Source organism: Oryctolagus cuniculus, chromosome 4 (assembly GCF_051225735.1).
Source record: "Oryctolagus cuniculus isolate XC-2025 breed Fujian yellow rabbit chromosome 4, ASM5122573v1, whole genome shotgun sequence".
Taxonomy (NCBI): Eukaryota; Metazoa; Chordata; class Mammalia; order Lagomorpha; family Leporidae; genus Oryctolagus; species Oryctolagus cuniculus.
This window is the reverse complement of record NC_142870.1, coordinates 31,328,115-31,341,825: the sequence shown is the minus strand read 5'-3', so window position 1 is coordinate 31,341,825 and position 13,711 is coordinate 31,328,115. Positions and strand designations below refer to the sequence as shown.

General features: G+C 40.0%; 1 pseudogene; it reads right to left on the bottom strand.

The window, feature by feature from the left end:
* Window positions 1-559: 559 nt before the first annotated feature.
* On the bottom strand, window positions 560-810 carry LOC108177927 (small ribosomal subunit protein eS27 pseudogene; annotated as a pseudogene).
* Window positions 811-13,711: the final 12,901 nt, after the last annotated feature.

The following is a 13,711-nucleotide window of genomic DNA, read 5'->3' as shown; positions in this document are numbered from 1 at the left end:
AGGTTTTGCTCTTAAGGCCTTCAGCTAATTGAAGGAGGCGCAACCACAAGATTTGAATGCAAACTTCATCACTTAGTGTCAACTGAATATAATTGTTAGTAACACTCACAACATGTCTTCACAGGAACATTTAGATTAGTGCTTGACCAAACAATGGGGCACCATAGTTTATCTAGTTCAACACTTAAAATTAACCATGAGAGATTTATATAATCTCAAAATCACTCATCACAAACATATTAATTATAAAATGAGAGTGGTACCTTTATATACACCAACCTATCATTTTATCAAAGTGAACATCATTGATAACAGGAAAAATTGTGGTGAGATGCTGAAGTTCTATCAAATACCTAACATTATCTAATTATAGACAGGCTTAAGTTGTAGTACATTCTATAAAATAATCTGCCTTCACTCATAAAATATTCAGGTCATGGAACATATAACACTGACGAACTCTTCAAAACTGAGAGACAAAAGAGAAGAAAGAGGGTTCTTTAATATTTGAAATGTGTGTATTGAGATGGTTTCCCACTTATCTTCAGTCAGAGTGCTGTTAGTGCTGCTTCCTTCTGAAGGAAAATCCTTCTGTTAGCCTTGCTTTTCCTCCTTTGGGCTAGCAAAGGACAGCACAGCACTGACAAACAAAAGTTCTACCATTTGTGCATGGCTAGAGACTGGGGTGATTATATAGCATCCTGGCCACTTCATACCCATGAAGTAGGAAGTGGGGCTCAGCACTGGGTGCTTCTTGTGTTTCCTCCTCTCTTCTGAAGAGGGATGGAGGAGATCATTTGCAAGAGACATGTTTATGTGGGGAGGATGTCACTGTTGGAAAGACAATGCCATCCAGCCGGAAAAAAGAATGAAGTCCCATCAATTGCAACCAAAGTGAAGGAACTAGACGACATCATGTTGAGTGAAATAAGCTGAACTGAGATTGACAAGTATTGCATGTTCTCCTACATCTGTGGGAGCTAAAATTAAAAAAAAAACCTTCAATCCAACACAGAATGATGATTACTAGAGGATGGATGGCGTGGGGGGAATATTTTCTCAATTAAAAAATAGGGGAAGTTGGATGGAGTTGATTAATTGTGACAAACATGCTAATATCAAATGTCAATAATAGGAAATGAAGGGTGAGAGGTATTTGAGAATTCATAACTTCTGTTTCTGTAAATTTGAAACTATTCTGAAATAAAACATTTAAAAAAGAGAGATTGGCTAATAAGATATGACCACTAAATGCAAAGCCTGGTCCTTGGATTGGATCTTTGACAGGAAGTGGGGTGTTGTAAGGTGTAGAAAATGGGTTTAAATGACATTATTAATTGCTGGGATAATTGGTGAAAAATTTCAAAAGAATATGTATAAGATCATAGGAGGATATCTACATGGATTTTCTTGATTTTAATAATAGTATTATCATCATCTGAGAGTATATTCTTGCTCTTAGGAAATACACAGTGCTATTTAGGTGTGAAGTGGTAAGAAGCTTGCAACAAACTTTGAGATGTTTCAGAAAAGATAGATAGATGATAGACAGACAGATAGAGATAAATAGATATAGGTTGATTGAAGTAAATATGACCAAATATAGTTGGCCAGTCTCTGTCAAATTATTTATACAGCTCTTATAACTTTCCACTAAGTTTAAAATTATATTAAAATACAATTTACACAAAAGAACAATGTTTATTTTCTGTTTCTCATAATATTAATAATTTACATTCTTTGAAAGTAGTTTTTGGTCAAGATTTTGGCTATAGTCCTGTCTTTCAGGCAGTTAGTCCAACATAAACCCCACTATTTAGTCCCAAAAGGAACTCAGGATCTTTCTCCCACAATTAAATTTTCATTTGATACTATGAATATTATAGAACTTATGATTAATAGGTTTGAAAGTACAGAAAATCACAAAGCAGCACAAAATTAATTGAGAAGTGTTCAGAGTTAAGAGTCTAGGCTAATATCTAGAGGTATGACTTCTATTCTTGTATTTGAACTTTAAGCGATGTAAATTATCCCAGCTGTACTCACATGAATATTATGACTCTTACAGTTCGTGAACTATTTTATAAAGCTATTAGCCATTTTTAATTAAGATTATCACTGTATATAAAGATTTTAATTTAGAAAAGAGTATTACATTCCTCCAGAAGGTGACTGTGATGTGGAAACACTTTGAAATATGTTTAGTGGTAAAAGTAACAAAAAAATCCTTATTATTCCACTCATTGGCTGGCTTTCTTTGAAAGCACTTGTGTGCATAGCAAAAATCAGAAAATAATTGATGAGAATAACTCAATCCTTAGAATATATATTTCAGTTTTCATATTTGATTCAAAAATAAAAAATGCAAACCAGAAAAAATGATTTGCTCTCTCTATTTTTTTTTTTTGACAGGCAGAGTTAAACAGTGAGAGAGAGAAAGAGACAGAGAGAAAGATCTTGTTTTCCGTTGGTTCCACCCCCTAAATGGCCACTACGGCCAGCGTGCTCTCTATTATTAATTAAAATATTTTGTGGGGGAGGCTTGTGGTGTAGTGGGTAAAGCCATTGCCTGCAATGCTGACATCCCATATGGCTCTCCCCCTCCCTCTCTCTCTCTCTCTAACTCTGCCTTTAAAAAAATTAACCTTAAAAAATGTATCTGTGAGTTACAATTTCAGGGACCAAAAACAACAATAAAGAAAGTTGGCACCAACACTATGGCACAGCTGGTTCAGCAGCTGTCTGCAAGGCCCACCTCCAGGGTCCCAGCTGCTCCACTTCCGATCCAGCTCCTGCTAATGCATCTGGGAAAGCAGTAGAAGATGGCCCAAGTACTTGGGTCCCTGCCACCCATGCAGGAGACCTGGATGAAGTTCCAGGTTCCTGGCCTCAGCCTGGCCCAACCTCAGCCGTTGCAGCCCTTTGAGAAGTAAACCAGCAGATGGACAATCTCTCTTCTCTCTCACTCTCTCTGTGTGTCTTGCCCTCTATTTAACTCTGCCATTCAAATAAATCAGCCCTTAAGACATTCAGATCTGGCTGAAGAGTCCATGAGAGTATTTTAGGCATGGAAAGCCAAGACACTCTGGCAAAAAAAAAAAAAAAAAAAAAAAAAACCCTAAATGAAAGATCTCTGTGAGTGGGATCCCAGTAGCAAAAACGGGCCATCAAAGAAGGAGATACCTTTCTCTGAAGGGAGGAGAGAACTTCCACTTTGACTATGGCCTTGTCTAAATAAGATCGAAGTCGGCGAACTCAAAAGGCTTCCATAGCCTTGGCAACTCATGACAAGAGCCTAGGGAGATTACTGACATCATAATCAAGAGTGTCAATTTGTTAAGTCAACAACAGGAGTCACTGTGCACTTACTCCTCATGTAGGATCTCTGTCCTTAATGTGTTGTGCAATGTGAATTAATGCTATAACTAGTACTCAAACAGTATTTTACACTTTATGTTCTGTGTGGGTGCAACTGTTGAAATCTTTACTTAATATATACTAAACTGATCTTCTGTATATAAAGAGAATTGAAAATGAATCTTGATGTGAATGGAATGGAAGAGGGAGTGGGAGTTGGGAGAGTTGTGGGCGGGAGGGAAGTTATGGGGGGGAAAAGCCATTGTAATCCATAAGCTGTACTTCGGAAATTTGTATTTGCTAAATAAAAGTTTAAAAATAAATAAATAAATATGTAAGTAAATAAAAAAGTATACCTTCAAGAATGAAGAATTTGGTTTTTAAAAGAAAATGAAGAAATTTTGACCCAAGATGTTTTTTAGCAGGAATAGATCATACAGTTTGAAACTTTGGTTATGATTCTGAATATAATTTCTTACATATAAAAATAATTATTTTATAAAGAACTATGTATTTCAATGGAAAATGTTATTTGGAGACTACAGTTCTTTGTAAAAATCATTTTTCTGAGGTGCTTATAAATTTAATAGTTTAATAAATTCCATCTCATTTAGGAACATGGTAATGTAAAACATCCATTACATAAATTCTATTTTGAGACATCAACAAAGTGTTGGGTGTGTTATATAACGATGATTAATAACCTTAATGTCCTTGACCATTAAAGTAAAACAGGCTCTAATCGCAACCTGGAATAAAAATGTGAGCCATATTTATCCATAAGATTCTTGTATACTGCAGTATTTGCCTCTCTAATAGAAGAAAACTAGATGTGGTTGTTTACGAGTATTTGGGGCAACAGTTTGGATAACAGGGTGAAATAATAACATAACAAGAAAGCTATTTTGTATCCCAAGTGTTGGTTGGTAGTACTTCCTTGAGTACCTAGAGAATGCACTACAACCTTTAAAATAAAATAGTTCAGGCACTAGTTTTCAGCTGCCTTCCCAGTCTCTGATCAGGAGATGGTAGTTTTATTAATGTATGAGTTGTCATTTCTTCTTTAAAATGAGTGGTTTGATGAGGAGTTATTTTTGCATTTTGTAATAAACAGTAGTGTTTCTTTCTGCTGGGGTTTCTAAAAGTTATTATAACATCATTCCATCCCCTTTTTGATTTCTTGATCTATTTGTGAGTAAAAGCAAGTATTGGAAAGATGGCTGACTGAATACAAAGTACTGTATGTTAAGTAACTGTCTGTACTGGGAATAAAACCACTACTTCCGCTACAACCTTAACATGCACTCAAAAATGGCCTTTGGTTAATGACAGTGACCTGATAAAGTGCCTTCCTGTGTCATATTACTGCTTAACTAGAAGTTGTTTGCCATATTCATGTGTAGGATTATATTTTGTATCAAAAATTTTACTTTTATTCCATGGTTACTGCTAGTATTCCAGCTACACCCTTTCTTCTTTGAACATCTTAATTGATCTCCCTGAGTCTTGCTTACTTATAATTCATTTCCTACATAGCACCAGAGTAATTGATAAACACTACATCTTTTGTGCTCAAAACCCTCCTGTGATTTTTAACAGAGTTCATGATTGAAATCTGCACGATCTGACTACCATCTCCCTCTGTAGCTTTGGGCCGTCAGCTGGCTTTCCCAACACATCAATGTGTAAACTGCCTTGGGTCCTCTGCATTCGTTTTCCTCTTTGCTCTTCTCCAATTTCTTTGCAACATGTGGCCCTTCCCATCAGCCAGACCTGCCTTCTCTGTGACTATCTCAATACACTATTACACTGTTTCCGTAATACATATCACCGTTTATCGTCTTGCTAATTCATTTGTCTTCTTTCTCCCCTCATGAAAATATGAACTCCTCGAGTATAAGAATATTTGTTTCCAGGAGAAATTCTGATATAAAAGGTAAACACAATAAATATTTGTTTCATGAATGAATCTTCAGAATTGGCTATCAGGAGTTTGGTACTTTGGTGAAATCTTGAAGTCTATTAAGGTGCCTCTTGACTGTAAGTTTCTTTGGAAGTCACTGGATTTTAGTTTAAACTATTTAGTTCTTATGTTGTCATTTCCTTTAAAATTAAAAAGATTTGTAGGAAAATCATGTTCTGTGAGTTTAGGGAAAACATCAAAATGTCTGCCTTGTATTCAAGTCTAATTACAGTAGATTTGCTATTGCTTTGGAGTTACGAAGCCTTTAAGTATTGTTTTTCCATAAGAATTTACAGAACTCAGATTCTGATCCTTGTTGCAATTGCAAACAACACCTACTTGAGAGAAGGAGGTGGCAAAAGACTGTATCTTACTTCATTGCAATGGAATCACATTTATCCTTTCCGTTGTTTAAAGCACTGAGCAGGCAGTCCACCCAGGTCACCTTCCTGGAAATGTATGAGTCAGATCCCAACCACGCTCTGACTGCATAGTCCCTGCTGCAATCACAGGTTCAGACACAAATGACAACTACACACAAACGTTTCTGAAATCACTTGAGCATTATGCAATCAACGGGAGCGCTTCACTTGGCTCACCTTCCCAAGGAAAGGAGCCAAGTTAGGTCCATATCACATTCCCAATACTTGGCATCAGATCTGTTGATGAATGAAAATTGGCATGAACCTGGCTACATATCATTAGTCATTAATAAAATGAAAACATTTGGTTTTAAAATTCCATTTCAATGCCAATCATTCTTCTCTGAGAAAATATTTCCCTGGTTCTAATGTCAGATATCTACACGAATTCACATGCATTTAACAAGCAAGTTTTGCATTCATTACATCATCAACATTTATCAAAAACCTTCTCCTGTGCTAGGTAATATGAATTCTGTGATGGGGAACCAGGCAGAGAGTCTGTCCTCATGTAACATACTCACGTGGTCAACTAGAGAGGTAATATGATCAGCCAGTCACCCACGTGTATAGCTATGAACTATACTAAGTACAGTTAAAGAAGCTATGAGAGCACATGGCAAGAGTAGATGCTTTAGTCTGAGGAGTCAAAGAGGAGGCTTTGATGAGAAGGCGACTTTTGTGTTGATTTTGAAAAAATGACTAAGAAATGAAGTGAGGCATATGGGGGGGGGATGGATTTGCAGAGAGAAAAGAGCATGAACACAAGTCTAAGGTGGGAGGAAGAATGTCATGTTGGAAGAATTGGAAGAATAATTATGTACTGAGAGATGGCGGTGCAAAGGACAGATATTGGCACAAATGAGACTGGAGAGCTAAGTAGGAGATAGACTATGAGCGATGGGGATCTTATAGGCATCAGTAAGGGCTCATGGGTGTGTTTTCAGATCAAATAACAGGATCAGGTTTACTGCACTGTCGGTCCTGCAACAAGCTGGTTGTGAAACCCAGCCAAATACAAGTCTTCTGCTAACAGCTTGGCATCTTTCTCAGGCTAGGTCAGCTGTGGGAAAAGAAGCTAGCTAATGGCATTTGACCTCCTGATGCTACCTTTTCCTGGTAAGCAGATGAACAAGCTCCTACAACAAGCTGGTTGAAATCTATTTTGAAGCGTATCTTTTACGTATACGGTTAAGGAGATCCCAGAGCTTGTCCTGCTTATAGTCATTGAGATAGAATTTTTGGATGATTCTATCAGCAATTGCGAAGTGAAATGCACTACCATAAAGTCTTTTTAAATAGCTTTTTAACTCCAAATAATATAAAAGAACTTTCTTTTTGCTGTATAAAACAGAGATCTTGTGAGTTTGTACTTTGATATATTGTACTCTGACTTTCAGGGTCAACTCTGACTTCGCTTTTTAAAATGTGATTCAGATACCAACAGCACCAGCATCATTTAGGGGTTTATTAGAAATTCAGAATCCCACCCCCTCAACCAAACCTGCTGTCACTGAACCAATTTTATAAAGGACCCCAGGTGACTTGTTTGCATATTAAAAAAAAGCTTAGAAATTACTGCTCTAGAATTTTATTAGCATCTAGTATAGACATCTCATTTGATATCTTGAAAGGGTTTTGTTTTATGTTGTTTTGTATATGTTATTTTGTTCAAATTCATCAAATGTAATGTTTCTGCCTTTTCAGAATACAGCTATGTAATGCAGATTTGCAGGGGCTAGCATTGTGCTACATTGGGTTAGGCCACCCCCTGTAACTCTGGCAACCCATACGAGTGCTTGTTGGAGTCTCTTTCCTACCCAGCTCTAGCTATTCTATTCTGGTCCTCTGTTAATACACCTGGGAAAGCAGCAGAAGATGTCCCAAATTCTTGAGCCCCTGCCACCCACATGGGAGAACCCAGATGGAGTTTCAGCCTCCTGGCTTCAGCCTGGCCCAGCTCTGGCCATTGTGGCCATTTGGGGAATGAACTAGAGGATGGAAACACTTTCTCTCTCTCTTCCCCCTGTATCTGTCTTTCACTCTCTCTCTGAAATTCTGCCTTTTAAATAAATACATAAATTTTTAAAATACTGAATTGTAAGAGTCAAACTAGAAGAACTCAGAAAATCAACATTTAAATATTTAATATTTAAATTTTATGAATAATTTAAATTTAATATTTAATAAATTTAATATTTAAAATATTTATTCTTCCTTCCCTTCAATAAATATTCAGGCATCCTTATTTAAAATATACCATGGCAGGTAGGTGTTTGTCTTAGCAGTTAAGATGCCCACATCCCTGGGCAGTGTTTAGCACAACCATTAAGCTACTGCTCCCACATTCCATATCAGAGTGCCGCCATCTGAGTGTGGCCTCTGCTTCCAATTCAGCTTCCTGCCAATGTGCTCAAGTACGTGGGTCCTCGCCACCCCTGTGGGAGTTCCAGATTCAGGTTCCAGGTTCAGTTCCAAATTCCTGTCTTTGTCCTGGCCCAGTCCTGGCTGTTGCAGTCATTTGGGGAGTGAGCCAAAGATTGGAAAATAGGTTTCTTCCTTCCTTCCTTTCTTCCTTCCTTCCTTTCTTCCTTCCTTCCTTTCTTCCTTCCTTTCTTTCCTTCCTTCCTTCCTTTCTTCCTTCCTTCCTTCCTTCCTTCCTTCCTTCCTTCCTTCCTTCCTTCCTTCCTTTCTTTCTTTCTTCCTTCCTTTCTTCCTTTCTTCCTTCCTTTCTTTCTTTCCTTCTTTCCTTTCTTCCTTCTTTCTTTCCTTTTCTTTCTCTTTCTTTCTTTCTTTCTTTCTTTCTTTCTTTCTTTCTTTCTTTCTTTCTTTCTTTCTTTCTTTCTTCTCTCTCTCTCTCTATCCCTCCCTCCTTCTGCCTTTCAAATAAAATGGAAATAAATAAATCATTTTTGATTGATCACATCCTGTATCAGGGAATCTGGGTTCAATACTTAGCTCCATATCCTGACTCCAGATTCCTGCTAATCCAAACCCTGGAAAGCAGTGGTGATGGCTCAAGTAGTTGATTTCCTGTCACTTACATGGGAGACCTAGGATGAGTTCCTGGATCCTGTATTTGGCTTTGCCCAATTCTATCAGTTGTAGTCAGATGAGAGCTTTCTCTCTTGCTCTTTCTCCCTCCCCTCTCTCTGCCTCCAAGTTTTTTATTTTAAAAAATAAATAAATAAAAATGCAATAAAATACAATGCACAGTAGCTATATACCAATGTATATGTAGTGTCTTCCTGGAAAAGGTATAATATTTCTAAAACCATTCTTTGAATAAGGAATAACAGAAAGGAAAAAATATTACAATTAACATGACAAAACAATTTGAGTATGAGAGGACTATTTTCCATTTGTCTTGGGAACAAACAGCTGTTTAAATAAGTGTAAAGAAAATGTTATTAATGATCTTTTTAATTTGGGAAAGGATGGTGCCAGAGCTTAGGTGGCGCAAATCTTCAGTCAATAGAATCAACATATTTCACAGCAGAAAATTTTTAGATGTGGTTTATTATCCTGCGCCTATGGATCAGTGCTCTATTTGGTAACAGGTTAAAATTACTGCCTTAGAGCAAAACAAATTTGTCTTTTGGGCTCTCAGTGGACTCAAATCAAGATGCCAAGGGGAATAGCTTTCTGAGGTATCTAGAAAAGAATGCATTTTCTTGCCTCTTCCAGGGGCTACCAGCATTTCTTGACTTGTGGCCCCTTCCATTTTCACAGTCAATAATGCTCAGTCAAATCTCTTTCACCCTGCATCCTCTGACATTGACGCTGCTGCCTCTCTCTTTGTTTTGCAGACCCTGTGATCCATCAGCTCCAACCAGATAACCCAGGATGCTCTACTTAGGTTAACATCAGTTGGTTAATAACCTCAGATCCATCTCCAAGCTCCACTCCCCTTTGCTATGTAGGATAACATAGTGACAAAAAGAATTCTGGGGAGAGATAAAGAGAGGGCACCTCCTGCAAAAGGAGGTAGGCTGTGTTCTCATAAGAATGTAGCCTGGGACCAGCATTGTGGCTTGGTGGGTTAGGACACTGCCTCTGATGCCAGCATCCCATTTGGGCACCCGTTCAAGCCCTGACTGCTCCATATCTGATCCAGCTCCCTGCTAATGCCCTCAGGAAGGCATGAGAAGATGGCCCACGTCCCTGAGCTCCTGCACCCACGTGGGAGACCCAGAAGAAGCTCCTGGCTCCTGGTTTTGGAATGGCTAGCCAGCTGGGGAGTGAACCAGCAGATGGAAGATTCTCCCTCTTGCTCTGTAAATCTGCCTTTTGAATAAAATAAACAGATCTTAAAAAAAAAAGAAAAAAAAGGAACATTGCCAGTGAGAGTTTCCTATATAAGGACTGATCATCAGTGAAGCTATTAAATTTTTTTTTTTATTTTTTGACAGGCAGAGTGGACAGTGAGAGAGAGAGACAAAGAGAAAGGTCTTCCTTTTGCCATTGGTTCACCCTCCAATGGCCGTCACGGCAGGCGCGCTGTGGCCAGCGCACCGCGCTGATCCGATGGCAGGAGCCAGGTACTTATCCTGGTCTCCCATGGGGTGCAGGGCCCAAGGACTTGGGCCATCCTCCACTGCACTCCCGGGCCACAGCAGAGAGCTGGCCTGGAAGAGGGGCAACCGGGACAGAATCCGGCGCCCCGACCGGGACTAGAACCCCATGTGCCAGCGCTGCAAGGCGGAGGATTAGCCTAGTGAGCTGCAGTGCCGGCATAAATTGCTTTTTTTTAAAAAAAATCATGGTTTTTAGGGTTGATTCCTGTTCTGCACATTTCTTTATTTCTTCTTTGAGCTTTGATGTTTAATGGAAAGTATGTAGGAGGGTGACTTCTTAGAACGAAGGAAGAGGGTAGGTGAAGCCATGTTGACCAAGCCTGGAGGAAATCCAGCCTCAGAGAGAAAAGCAACTGCACAGTGATGATGATTAGAAAGGATTGTGAGTCAAACCCAGAGCAGAAAGACACAGCAAAATACTAGAGGGAGATCAACCTCATCTCCATATCTCACCAGGATTAAGCATTCAAAGAAAGTAGATTTATGACAACCCATTTTAGCTAAGCAGAGTGATCATTGATTCTATAAATACAGATGGATTTTCTGATTTGCATTAGGCCCTGAAATATGAAGGCAAATAAGACAGCCTCCTACCTTCATAGTGCTTGCAGGCAAGGGAAGGAGACTGGCAACTGGATGTCCATCATGGGACAAAGCAAGCAGAGAACAATGCACACGGAGAACCTGAGGGCACAAGGAGAATCTGCTGAAGCAGACTACACGTGTCAAGGAAGCCTTAATAATGTTCAAGCTATCTACGAGAGGATGGCTAAGAGCAGATGTGTGCATGGAGAAAGTCAGGCGTTTTAGAAATAGCAAATAACAATGGGTACAGATGTACAGTCTTCTAAAAATATTTCATTTATTCCAAAGGCAGAGAGTAATTCAGACAGGTGGGCAGAGATTTCACATGTGCTGGTTCCTTCCACAAATGCCCACAATGACCGGGCCTGGGTTAGGTCAAAGACAGGAGTTACAATTCAATGTACGTCCCCAACAGGGATCACAGAGACTCAACAACTTGAACCATAACCTTGCTTCCCTGTGTGTGCATTAGCAGAAAGCTGGAATTGGGTGTGGAGCTGATACTTAAACTTAGACACTCTGATATGGGATGCAAGAGTCCCAAAGTGCTGTCTTAATTGCATCACCAAAGGCCCAGTTCCAGATGCGCAGTCTTAATATAGATACTAGAGACAAACTTCCACACTCTGTTGCCTCACTACGGTCAGGAATTTTTCTTCCTAGGGAAATGAATCCTATTGATCTCGTCCAGTCCTGCCCCTAAGGGTCTCAATGCTTCAGTGATACTTTACTCCAGTTGGGTCTTCAATCTTTCCCTCTCTTCTCGCTCCTTCTTTTCTGTTCTGAAACAGGCTCCTAACAACTCCTGTTTTTAATCTTTTTGCAATTCCTCTCCCAGCTCCACATCTCCATTCTGCCTCATCTCTGGTTCCTTTCCTGCCAGGCTTCTTTAAAGAATGATCTACCCTAGATTTCTAGACATTCTGATGCCCTGTAAATGTTCAACTTTTATCTGTCTCAGTTCCAAATGCCCCCTGCAAACTTGTCCAAAACTGCTTTCTGCAAAGATACCGACAAGTTCTTTGTTGAGATCAAGCAGATGCTTCTCGATTTTAATCTCTGGAACTCTCAGACACATCTAAAACCACTGCTCACTCCTTCTTCCTCTCTGTTCTGGGGTGACAAGATTCTGGTCTCCTGCCACCTGGCTGGCCCCGCTTGCATCTCTTTTCTCTTCCTCCTTCTCCAGCCCTCCAATGCAAATCCGCTTCTAATGTTCTTTTGTTATGGTTTGAATGTTTTTATCCCTACCGATATGCATATGTTGAACCCTGTGGGGAGCAACTCGGACTAGACTAAGTTACTGGAATTAAGACTTATTCTATGCATCTGCTCTCCCACAATATGGCACTGGGAGAGGAGTAAACAACTTTTACACAGCTGCCTCCAGTTCGACCAATAACCTGCAGGAGCTGATCCTGCTCCTGATTGGAGGAGAGCAGCGTACTCAGTATGTGGGTAGCAGAGTTGGGATTGGTGGAAGAGGACTATAAAGGAGGAGAGAGACAACATGCACCAGGAACATCTATCTGAAGGAACACCTGAGCAGCTCCCGAGAGAGCCGGCCGGCGGTGTGCCGCTCCCCCACGGAAGTGGGGAAAGTGGCAGGGGGCACCACCCTTCCACGGAGGTGGAAGGAACGGCAGCCAACCCGGGAAGGACCAGCAGCAAACCCTGGAAGGGCCGAGCAGACAAAAGAACAGCGCAGGGTCCTGTGTCGTTCCTCCACGAAGAGGGGGAGCGACAGAACCCTAAATGCTAATGAAGTGATGATAGAAGTGGAGGCCTTTGGAAGCCAGCACTGTGGTGCGGTAGGCTAAGCCTCGGCCTGCACTGCTGGCATCGCGTATGGGTGCTGGTTCGTGTCCCAGCTGTTCGTTGCTCCTCTTCTGATCCAGCTCTCTGCCCATGGCCTGGGAAAGCAGTGTAAGATGGTCCAAGTGCTTGGGCCCCTGAACTCACATGAGAAACCTGGAAGAATCTCTGGCTCCTGGCTTCAGATCAAAAAGGAGGAGGCCTTTGGATGTTATTGGGTCATGAGGGTTCCAGCCTCATTAATGAAATCAGCACTCTGATAGAAGAGGCCCGAGAGAGGTTATTCATCCCTCTACAATGTGTTGGTGTAGGGAGAAGGGTCGTCTATGAGGCACGGAGCAAGCCCTCACCAGGTACCAAATTTGCTCGTGCCCTGATATTTAATTTCCCAGCTGATGGAATTGTGAACAACAATTTCCTGTTGTTTATCAATTGCCCAGCTTATGGTGCTTTGTTAGCATATTGAACAGACTAAGATCGTCTTTTTTTAAATTTAGAAGGTTATTCAACTAAATGGATCCTGTGTTTTGAGTTGTACTATAAGAATCAATGGCAAATTTCGTTCCCAAACTGTACTCTCTATGTTGTGTGTGTACATGGGTGCAAATTGTTGAAATCTCTGCTTAACATGGAGTTGGTCCACTGTATATAAAGTCAAACTAAAAATGAACCATAATGAAGAAGGAGATGGGAGAGGGATAGAGAGAGGGAAGTGGGATGGGAGTTGGAGGTGGGTGTGTATGGGGGAAAGAACCAGTGTATTCCTAAAGTTGATCTATAAAAAATGTATTCATTCAATAAAAAATATTTGAAATGTGTCTAAGAATTCATTGTAACCAGATTCAACCTATACATATTTGGTTCAAATATTACAAATAATGCTTCAGAGAACTGCTGCTAACATCACAAAAATAAACAAAGACTGCAGAGAGTATGAATAGCTTGGTTACAAAGAATGGAGTATGAGAAATATGATGGTTCATGCTGGTTCT